The sequence below is a fragment of the Pseudorca crassidens genome, chromosome 19 (genome assembly GCF_039906515.1).
Source record: "Pseudorca crassidens isolate mPseCra1 chromosome 19, mPseCra1.hap1, whole genome shotgun sequence".
Classification (NCBI taxonomy): domain Eukaryota; kingdom Metazoa; phylum Chordata; class Mammalia; order Artiodactyla; family Delphinidae; genus Pseudorca; species Pseudorca crassidens.
Window position 1 is genome coordinate 37,425,118 of NC_090314.1, and position 11,542 is coordinate 37,436,659.

Below are 11,542 nucleotides of genomic sequence, written 5' to 3' on the forward strand. Positions count from 1 at the left end.
ATGAAGGAGGTTTCTCAATAGTTTTCCTGCAGATTAAGAGATAAGGTGAAGAAGAGGCCAACTTCTTATTTGTATAATGCCTTGAGATGATCCTGGATTTCTAGGGGGCTCTGAGAAACCAGGGATGTCCCTGGTTGTCATTCTGGGAGATCTCCAGGGAGGCAGTTGACAGTGTTGAGAAGAGTCGAAGATTTAGAGTTGTGGGTCCTTCACATTCAATCCTATCTATTTACCTTTAAAATCAGAATACCTACTTCTGGGGCTTATATTAAGTAAATGAAGTATATAAGTGCCTGGCACAGCTTCTTGGGAAGTGCTCAATGAATGTGAAATCCTACCCCCATGAGATGAGTCCTATACAAGGAGGTTTTTGTATTTCCTTGCCATACTGACACTAAAAGAATTTGATAGCTCACCGCTTACATTCTCCAAAAAACAGGAATCCACATTAAAAATGTATAGAATGAAACATGTTGAATCAGCAGCAATAGTAGCTTGTTTAAGGAAACGAACAAACAGAAAAAGGATCAGAAAAGTCATCAGAAATGAAGCACGGCTTCCAAAGTGCAGTCTGTGTCTCTGGCTTTTTAAAAGACAGCCTCGAATATCTTCATCTTTGTATCTCAGACATTGTTCCTGGCACATGGAAGGTAAATAATATATAAAATAAATAATATTTTAATGAAAAAAAAAAGACAATCTTGAAAAGAAACAACATATAGAGATGGGCAGGCATTTTATTTCTGGTTCCTGAATGGCCCTGTAAATTGAGAGTGGTCATCAGCCTCTCTGGCTAAGGCAGTTCAACATGGAATCTCCCTTCCACTTGGTGGCATTGCTCACTTATGGGTTCTTTTCTTAGTTGTAGATACCATTGAATTGGAGCAAGTAGTTGAATTGCCACATTTTCTCCAACTATTTTAAAGGTTGACTATAGAATTTTACTAGGCTAGAGCCAGAATGTGCAGCTTAGGGAACAGAGATCCCAGCTTTCCTTGATGATGTACCACCAGGTTTCTTAGTATTGAAATCAGAAGGTCAGAAACACGCCTACGTCTGTGATCAGAGACCCATACGTGATAGAGCAATAAAAAGAGGCTGACTTTAGGTTTGCCAAACTTCCTACCAGTGGAAAGCAAGGTAGTAAATAAGAGTGCAGGAGTTGCAAACTCAGAGACCTATAGGGACCAGGTTGGGAACAGAGTGTAAGAGAAGCTGGTCCAGCTGTGGATGAGAATGGGGAATAGTGGTGAGTTGTAGGGCACACATCCTTCTAAAGGCTCCATTTGTTGCCATGCAGGAATGCGGGCCCCAGTGTTAGACCAAACCTTTTTTTTCCCCCTAAGGAGAAGCAGAAATCCAGATATACAAAATATCCAATTTAGACATGTTGGCAGGTTTGTTTTTTCATTTTTAAACATTGTACTGTCCAAGTAAAACATATTTGCAAGCCAGATACTAGCCACCACTTTTATGCCCTCTGGTAAGTAGAAAGGTCATGGATTTGGAGAGATTCTAGGTCTTGCTATATTACAGCAACCGTGCACTAAAACAAGTTCTTTAGACCCTCAGATTTCTCATGCCCAATGAGAATATCACTTTACTTCAAAGGATTATTATAAGGAATAGATAAATGAATGTAAATAGGCACAGGGCCTGACACCTATTGGGTACTCAAATAATAGTATTCTTTCCCCACTTAGAGAAGCAGAACACAGGTATAACATAACAATAATGTTATGTTCAAGTTCATTACCAGTCAAGAAGCATACAGCTAATGACATATGAGCACATTCTAGGTACAGAGCTCTGTGCTAGATTCTCTGGGGGCAGCTGTTCCCAACCTGGCAATTCATGAGCACCATCAAAATCAACTAGCAGCTTGTTAAATGTGCTGATTCCAGAGTCCCACCCACATTGTCATATTACATCTGTGCTCTGTGCCTATTGACACCCGGATTTATGAGATCATCTTCTCCCAAGCAGTCCAAGAATCTGCGTTTTTTAATATAAATTTATTTATTTTTGGCTGTGTTGGGTCCTCTTTGCTGTGCGCGGGCTATCTCTAGTTGGGGCGAGCAGGGGCTACTCTTGGTTGCAGTGTGCAGGCTTCTCATTGTGGTGGCTTCTCTTGTTGCAGAGCGCAGGCTCTAGGCGCGTGGGCTTCAGTAGTTGTGGCTCGCAGGCTCAGTAGTTGTGGCTTGTGGGCTCTAGAGCACAGGCTCAGTAGTTGTGGCGCATGGGTTTAGTTGCTCCGCGGCATGTGGGATCTTCCTGGACCAGGGCTCGAACCTGTGTCCCCTGCATTGGCAGGTGGATTCTTAACCACTGCGCCACCAGGGAAGCCCCAGAATCTGCATTTTGATAAGTTCCTCAGGGGAGATTCTTTTGTAGCCAGTTGGCACTGTCCTGCAGATTGGTCATTTATGGAAACCACTGCTCCAGGGAATGAATCATTACTTCCGGTCTAATTAGGGAAAGATGATATGCATATGCATACACCTAAGGAGGATTGGTAGGTATAATTGTCTCTGATGACGTGCTGACTGAGGACGTTAGACAGTAGCTGTTGGCAGAGTACTTAGGGAAAACCATACGGGAAAGGGAAGTGAGCAGCGCCATGAAGCAAGACCAGGATTTTCTTGTCAGAAGTGTGCAGAGCAGTGTAGTGGTCTGAACAGCAAAGGGAGCCGAGGTGGTGCGTTCCAGAGGCTGTGGAGGCCGTTTGAGGTGAGCTGAAGGTGCACGAGGGGCATATAGTAGAAGATAACAAGCAGGAGAAGCATGTTGGGAAGGCCTGAGAAGGTCAGACCTGCTCTCATAAAAGTGTTTCACATTGCCAAGTATTTTGGTATGGTTGCAAAACATTTTCCCATGGTTTTCATTAAGTACACACTAATCTGAGACCACTTAGTTATAAACAAATTTGTGCTTTCTGTAACTTAACTTTCTCTTTTTCAAATACACAATCCACTTCTGAAATTTCTCTTGATAATGAACTTTGGACTTTACCACAAGCCCAAGAGGAATGCAGGTGGAAACTAGGCTTCAAGTGCTCCAAGAAGATCAAAGGAAGTAGAGGAAAAAGAAAGAAGGAAACAGGCAGGAAATGGGAGGAAAACTAGAAGGGCTGTGGAAAAAAGAGAAGGAAGGCAAGCCAGAGAAAGGAGCCCGCCTAGTGTGGCCCCGAGAACGGAGGAGAGGAGGGCCAGGAGGGAGAGTGGGCTGGTGGCCGTGTGCAAGATCCTTGGAGGCCTGCACCACCAGCGAAGCTCCCTCCAACTGTATTTTATCTGAAGGACCTATAGCTGAAGCAGGTGAGGTTGGATTTGCTCAGGCTGAAGTGAGGGTGGGGGATGGGGTGCTGCCTGAGCAGCCTCTGGGAACTCTGGATCAGATGTTCAGTAAAGCACCTGGGGGCTTCCCTGGTGGTGCAGTGGTTAAGAATCCACCTGCCAATGCCCGGGACACGGGTTTGAGCCCTGGTCCAGGAAGATCCCACATGACATGGAGCAACTAAGCCCATGCGCACAACTACTGGGCCTGCGCTCTAGAGCCCGCGAGCCACAACTACTGAAGACCGCGCGCCCAGAACCCATTTTCCACAGCAAGAGAAGCCACCGCAATGAGAAGCCCACGCAGTCTAACGAACAGTAGCCCCCGCTCGCTGCAACTAGAGAAAGCCCACGCGCAACAATGAAGACCTAACGCAGCCAAATATAGATAAATGAATAAATTTTTTTAAAATTTGTTTATAAAAATTAAGCACCTTGGACACTAAAGCATTCAGAAAGTCGATCATGGGGAATTCCCTGGCAGTCCAGTGGTTAGGACTTGGGGCTTTCACTGCCGTGGCCCCGGATTCGATCCCTGGTTGGGGAACTGTGCAAGACTCGCTGTGCGGCCAAAAAAAAGTCGATCATGATGCAGTGCTGATCCCTGAAGAGCTCCCGGAGAATGGTCCCCAGCAACAGTGCTGTCGAACCCAAGTTCAAGTACCCGGTGCTGAGGCCAAACAAACCGAAATACCGGAGTTTGGTGCAGAGGAAGGTTTATTGATAGAGAGGGTGGCAACCGAGAAGATGGAGACGTAAGTTTGTCTCAGATCCGCTTTACCGGCTGGCCTGGGCGCAAGGTTTTTCGGGATAAAGGGGCGGGGTCTTGGGGTGCGTGATCAGCTGACGCTCAGTCCTCCGGTGCGTGGTAACAGGGTGAAGCTTTTCGTGACAACGTCAACCCCCTGGGGTCTACATGCTTGTGGTCAGCATGCAGTCGCCTTCCTCCACCACATGTGGGTCTTCGTTTCTGCAGAACAATTCAAAGGTATGTGTCAGATTTTTATGTATATCCCTTCAGGAGGAATTAGGACTGTTTCATAGCTGAACTATTGTTTCTTGACTGCCTTTCCTTTGTTTCTGTATTCCCTCTCTTCCTTAATTGGTCATTGCTTGAATCTGCTCTTTGGAACTCAGGGAAGGCCTAGGAGACCACAGCTTGCTTCTACAAACAAGAAACAGGGGGCACAGGGAATTCCCTGGCGGTCCAGTGGTTAGGACTTGGCACCTTCACTGCTGAGGGCCCAGGTTCAATCCCCAGTGGGGGAACTGAGGTTCCACAAGCCGCGTGGCACAGCCAAAAAAAGAAAGAAAAAGAAACGGTGGGCATGGAGGGGCTTTTGTACCCAGGAGGGCCCATGGGGTCTTGCTCGATTTCAACAGGAGAGCATTCTAATTTTCTGCTGGAAATCGCCGTGCCAGCGGGGTGGGCCTTTCCAAAGCCATTTTGCTACTCTCAGTACATCTGGCTGGGCAGGGAGGAAAAGCCAGCCAACTAGAGTGAAGGCCAGTCAACTTCCCTCCCCCGCTGCAGAGACTACTGGAGCAGCCTGTGGCAGGGCAACTGTAGGGACCCAGCCCCAGGGCCTGTGGCCTTTCACCTTGGTGGCTGGAGAAAGTCACTGCTGCCACTCCTTGTTTGCAGAACTCCCTGCGGCTTGGATTTGCAAATAAACATCCTCTCACTTTGGGAGATATGGGAAAGGGAGAGGGCAGAGTTTATCACTCATACATCAAATGTTTATTGAGCACTTACTATGTGGCATAAAGGATAGTTCTGCCCTTGGAATCGGGAGAAAAGTTGAAGAGGGCACTTGACCATTAAATGGACATTTACTGTTTGCCAGACCCCAAGCTATGCATGTTTCATTCATTCTTTAATGCTCACCACAGCTCTGTGAGGGATGCATTATCATCTCTTTTTATAAACGAGGAAACAGAATCAGTGAGGTTATCCTATTGTGATAATCACTGAATGAGAAAGTGAACGTGAACCCCTTTTACAACCAATAACGCTTATGCAAATGCAAAGTATTATTGTTATGTAAGGAGAGGAAGTAGGTGTCCTGAAAGCAGCCTCCTCTCCCTCTTCCTGGAAGATGAAAAACTCTTGGGAGCAAATAGCCATTCAGTGACTCTTGAGGGAGACCCACTTCGTAGGTTTGTTCTCTTCACCTCTGGAGGCCCAGGGACTTTAGGAGCCAGACGGAGGGAGGAGGGGTGTTGAAGGGAAAGTGGGAGCAGGGAGGGAGAAAGAAAGGACTCTGGGACTGGGGCAGGTCAAGGCCACTAGCTCCAAACTGGACTTTGGAGTGCCTGGTAGTATCAGGGATTTAGCAGGGAGGTGATTGTGCCAGAGGCAGGATGGGAAAGACCAGGATTGAATGAACTGGTTTTGGGAAGGCAGCCACCAGCCACGGAAGCCGTGAGAATCCCATGTTCCCCACGGGCCCCCTGCCAGGCGGGCTACCTGAGATGCCTGACCTACCAAGTACAATGCCTCCCCCCCTTCAGCTGAGGCCTTTTCCTTCCTGGCCTTTCCTGGGAAGGGAGGGAGAACAATCGAGCCTGACCATTTATAACTAGGTGTTTGCGCCCATAAGCCTGGGCTTCTAAACTAGATACCACATGTCCATCCAGCCCGCATAGTGGGCCAATCACGCAGCAGGCTGACTCCTCAGCGGCCTTCCGTTCAATTCTGACTGCTGAGCCCCAAAGAGGCAGCCCGTTGTCTTTTTCCCCAGGGTTTATGAGCCCAGCTTTGGTTTTCTCATCTCTCCCCTTTGATGATAATGAAACGTCAAGCCTCAATCCAAAACTCATATACGTCAGGAGAGAGAAAGTATGCCTAATCTGGACTCTGGGAACATAAGCAGTATAAATGTAGAGGGAAATCTAAACTCCCTGACTGATTAGAAAAGAAAGGGAACGTCCTGGAAGTGGCAGCATGGCCACAGCGCCCGGCAAAGGCTTGGACGAAACGTTTCATCTAATCCCGTTTGCATGGGTATTTGTTGAGGCAGCCGTTTCCTCATCTAGAGCACAGACCAGCCATATCCTGCTCCCTGAACTTGAACCGTCACCAAATTCCACGCGACAGCGTCTGTGAACCAGCTTCTGTGCCGACTGTGCTGGCCTGGCCAAAGCAACCTTGGGCTCAAGTCAAGGTCACTCTCTGAATACGCAGGTTTCAATGGATCTCACTATTATTCCTGCAGAAATCCCACTCTCAGGGCTTCCGTGGTGGCGCAGTGGTTGGGAGTCTGCCTGCCGATGCAGGGGACGCGGGTTCGTGCCCCAGTCCGGGAGGATCCCACATGCCGCAGAGCGCCTGGGCCCGTGAGCCATGGCCACTGAGCCTGCGCGTCCGGAGCCTGTGCTCCGCAGCGGGAGAAGCCACAACAGTGAGAGGCCCGCGTACCGGAAAAAAAAAAAAAAAAAAATCCCACTCTCCGTCTACACAGTGATGCAGCCTCTGGAGGGTATCTAAATGTGGCTTGAAGCAGTCCTTTCAGCTGTCATGTGGTGTCTGCTGGGTAGGACCTCCTGATCTTTTAGGCGCCCCTAATCCAGCACCACCACTGCTTCCCCTCACAGACTGGGCACCAGGATCGGAGTCCCCCACTGGGCCCTTCTACTCTGCTAGAGTGTTCCCACAGCAGAGCTGCCATCCCCTACCTTAGTATTTGGGTAAAATTGCTCTTCCGGTTTTTATAAGCCACTTCCATTCCCCTTACGACCCCGGTGAATCCCAGAGGCTGACTGACATAGGCCACAACAAACTCCGCATCCCTTCACCCCTACAACTCTGAGGCTTCACGTGGACCCAGCATGTCACACCCAATGCCTCTCCCTTAGGAGAGGCGCCTCCCAGGAGGCCACTCAGGCAATAGACCCAGCACCCGTGGAGGGTCCTATGACCCTCCAAGCAGCTCCAGTGTGACTCAACCCTTGACTGCACGTGAAGCCACAGCTAAAACTAGAGTGAAACCCCAATTTGACCTGCAGCCTTGTGGAGCCTGGCCAGGCCTGCAGGATGGAGGGGCAAAGGGACTTAGGGCCCAAGGATGGGGAAGCGGATTCACTGGGGAGAACACGTGATGCTGGGGAACAGCAGAAGCCGAGGATCAAGCACCTCGTACAGGGCTTCCCTGGTGGCGCAGTGGACACGGGTTCGAGGCCTGGTCCGGGAAGATCCCACATGCCGTGGAGCAACTAAGCCCATGCGCCACAACTACTGAAGCCTGCATGCCTAGAGGCCGTGCTCCGTAACAAGAGAAGCCACCTCAATGAGAAGCCCATGCGCCCCAACAAAGAGTAGCCCCCACTCGCCGCAACTAGAGAAAGCCCACACACAGCAACGAAGACCCAACGCAGCCAAAAATAAATGAATAAAATAAATAAAGCCCCTCGTATGCCCTAGCCCCACATGTGGAAACAGCTGTTCAAACTATAACAAAACCAGGTTGATTGTGTCAGTTACTGAAGGAAAGTCTGCATAGATAGAGCTCAGAAAACCAGGATTATCTCTCAGGATTGCCTGATGGGCAAGGTAAATATTTAATCCCAGCGCTGGAATGGTGCCTGCTAATTCTCTGCTTTACTATCATCTTTCCCTTTATTCACTCACGCTGACAACATTTGTTGCCTGCCTCCCTCCCGCCGCCCCCCCCCACCGCCTCCGCGTGACCAACCCTGGCCTGACACTTCCGTCCTCCGATGGCTCAGAGGGTATCCTCCAGTCTTCCCTTAGGGGATCTTGGTGGAGAAGGAGGGGAGCAGGGATCGGGGAAGGCTTCACAAAGGAGTTAACTTTCAAGCCAGGTTTTGGCTGCTGTGTGGACCTCATGAGACAAGCCACAAGCAGGGAAGGGCAGGGAGAGCATTGAAGATCTAGGGAACAGCATGTGTCCCCAGCATCTCTGGCCAGACCGGTGGTTTCTAAATCCAAGCTTCCCTCTGAGGACTCCTTAGAAGCACTTTCAGGCCAGCAGCACTCAGTTCAAGCAGGGACTGTGGGGCTTGTAGATCGCGTGGCCACTCATGGGCTGGCAAGGGGCGAGATCCTTTACCTTGCTAAGCCTTGGTTTCCTTCCACAAAGGGATGGTAAGAGGGTAGGCTTGAGTATCAGATGGTCTGGGTCCAAATCCTACTACTGCTCTCCTACTTGTCAGCTCTGGGTCCCGTGTCTCATCTCTTCATCTGAAAGTGGAGAACATGCCCATCTCAGAAGCTCTTTCTAAGGACTGAGATAGAGAGCATGTCAAATAGTCTCACCTGAGTAAACGTTAGCTGCTCTGATTATACTGTTATTTGTGTAGAGTCAGGAGCAGCAATGCCTGCCCCAGGGTTCTTCCAAGTAAGTATTGATTGAGAGCTCACCGTGTGCTCTGTACTGTTTGGACACTTGATGTCCTTGGGGCTGGCTTCCTGGGAAGCCGATGGCGTTGCGTGTGCAGGATGTTTATTAAGGAGTACCTCGAGGATCAACACCTGTGGGAGGGAAGAGAGAGAAATGGAGCACCCACGAGGGCCCAGTGCTAACCTCAACTGGCCCCACCGAGAGCTCTGATGCTGGAATGGCCCTTTGGGGTCACCCTAAATGGGGCCGGCCCTTTAACCCACTTTTTCCCCTGTTGGTCAGTCAATGGCTGGGGCTCTGCAGAGAGGAGTGTGGCCTTGAGCAAGGAAGCCTCCCCTTCCTGGAGAGGCCAACAGATGAAGAGGTCCACACGCCACAGCACCCAGAGCTGGGACGCACCATTCCTTGAAGGGGGCTCTGAGCCATGCATCACAGTGCCCACCTCGAGCAGGAAACAAAACAGGTGAACATCCCCACTGTCCTGAAGCAGCTGTTCCAGTGGGAGTTTACCTTCTAAAGTTTGCTGTCACGATGAGATGAGATAGTAGGTGTAAATTACCTTACAAAGGGCCTTTCATAACAGTGCAGGAGTGCAAAGAGTGAGAGCTAAAGGTCGTTAAACAGATAGGGAGATTACAAAGTGATAGGAGTTAGAGGAAGAGCATCTGATTTGAACAGACCGGACTCAGTTATCTGCAGGTGTCTCCATCCTTCTCTGCCTGCACCCCAGGCTGTCACGTGGACGGGCTTTTCAACCCCGTCGGGGTCCTGCACCTCTTGAGACTCAGTTTATAAATAAAATCCTGGCATCAGGCCCCTTCAGACCCCTCCTGGGACAGCAGCCAGGCTCTCCCTGAGGGCTTCCTTCCGCGAGAGGTGGCTGGCATGATGGGCGGGAGCCCGACTGCAGGAAGGGAGCCCCGGCACATCCAGCTCAGCGAGGGCGGCTCGGGCAGAGACCAGGAAAGGGAGATAAAGAGATTTCCTTGGCACCGGCCTCTCCCATTTCTTTGGAAAACAGTGGGGAGGAAATCCACTGGCAGAAGGGCCTGCTCCAGCTCCCTTCTGAGGTGGGCCCAGCTGCCCTCCCCACGGGGAGCCCAAAACACCAGAGGGAAAACCAGTCTGCTAGCAGTTCCTGGGAGGTGTGGCCAGCCGGAGGGAGAAGGAGAAGGGCCAGGAGGAGGCAGGGGCGGTGGTCTCAGCCTCTTGTCCCTTCTTTTGCCCACCCTTCTCTCTTGGCCTCAGTTTCCATGGCGTAGGTGGGATGAGGGTAGGGCCATCAGATTCAGTAAATCCAAATACAGGACACTCGGTGCAATGTAAATCTCAGATAACCAGCAGGTAATGTTTTAGTGTAAGTGTGCCCCATGCTACTTGGGAGGGATATATTTATACTAAAATGTCCTTGTTTATCTGTTTATTTGTTGTTTATACTGTCCGGCCACCCAGACCATGTGCTGGGGGAAGCCTGCAGCCAATGCGAATAGGAGAGGCCCTCCGGCAGACAGCAGGGACAGAGCCCATGCTGGAGACAAGGACAGATCAGAGGGCGCATGCGTGCGTGAGTTCGCGGCTCCTTGGGAAGAGGGAGGGGAAGGGCTGGAGGAAGGTGAAATAGGAGCCCAGTCCCCAGCGCAGTCAATCCCGCAGCAGCAGAGCAGGCTCCCACCCTGACCCCACCTAACAAAGCAGGGACAGGAGAGCTGCAGGCAGCCTGGGCCTCCACTGGCCCCCTTGGCTCCTCCTGGTGATGTCCTGAGTGACCCTAGGCAACGCTGAGCCAGGGTCGGGCTGGGAGGTCTGGCTCATGGGCTGCTCTGTGCGTGGGTGGGGTGGAGGGCTGGGGGGACGTCCCTGCATGTCTGAGCAGAGCAGCAGTCCCCGTGAGTGTGCTGGGGATGGGAGGGTCCCCCCTTGGGTAGGAGCAGCACTGCTACCCCACCAGACATCAGCTACTGACCCCAGCGGCGAACCAATGCATCGCCCCTCTGCCCACCCTTCCCTAGCTCCATCCCTGGAAGCAGCCAGTGTTTCCCCATCTGTAGGCCTTACCCATCCTTCAGTGCTCTCTCTCTAATAAGAAGAACCGTAATAGTAACTACAAATTATTGAATACATCCTCCTGGCCAGGCATCTTGTTTCATCTTTACAGCAACCCTATGAGGTAAATACCGTCCCCGTCCCCATTTTACAGATGAGGAAACAGGCTCAGAATGGTGAATTAAATTACCAAAGTCACCTCACCGAGCTAGGCAGCAGGGGAAAGGGACTCAAACCCCAGGTCTGGGGCCCCTGCGCCCCCCTCACGGCCTATGTTTTGTAGGCCCTCCGGTTGGGAGTCCTGGGGGAAAGAAAGGCACAGATGGGCCTTTCTCTCCCTGAATCATCAGTCTCTGGCACAGAGGAAATAATAGTGTTTGTTGAAAGACTCAATGTTGTTGAAAGAAAAATCTTGTTCCGTGTACCCACGTCCCTTCCCTGCCCCTGTGCCTATCCCCACCCTCCCGGGCTTTTCAGCAGCCAGCACTTGGAATATGAGTCCAGTCTCATCTGAGACGAGGGCTCTGAGGAAGGAACTGGCTTGTGACTTGTCTGTCCTGTCACTCCCTCCAAAGGAAGCCCCTCCCTGGGCGCAGGGATCCAGGAACATGTCCTTGGTCCCTAGAGGAGATAATGCCTTTGTCCCTATTCAGATAAACAAGCAAAGCCGCTAGAACTCGTGTAATGCAAGGTGCAGGAGCAGAGTCCCACCCACAGACACGGGCCTGGACTTCCTCCCAAGGTCACCAGCAGGAGCCTGAGGACAGCTAGTCCCCATTAGACAGAAGGGCCAACCTTAGC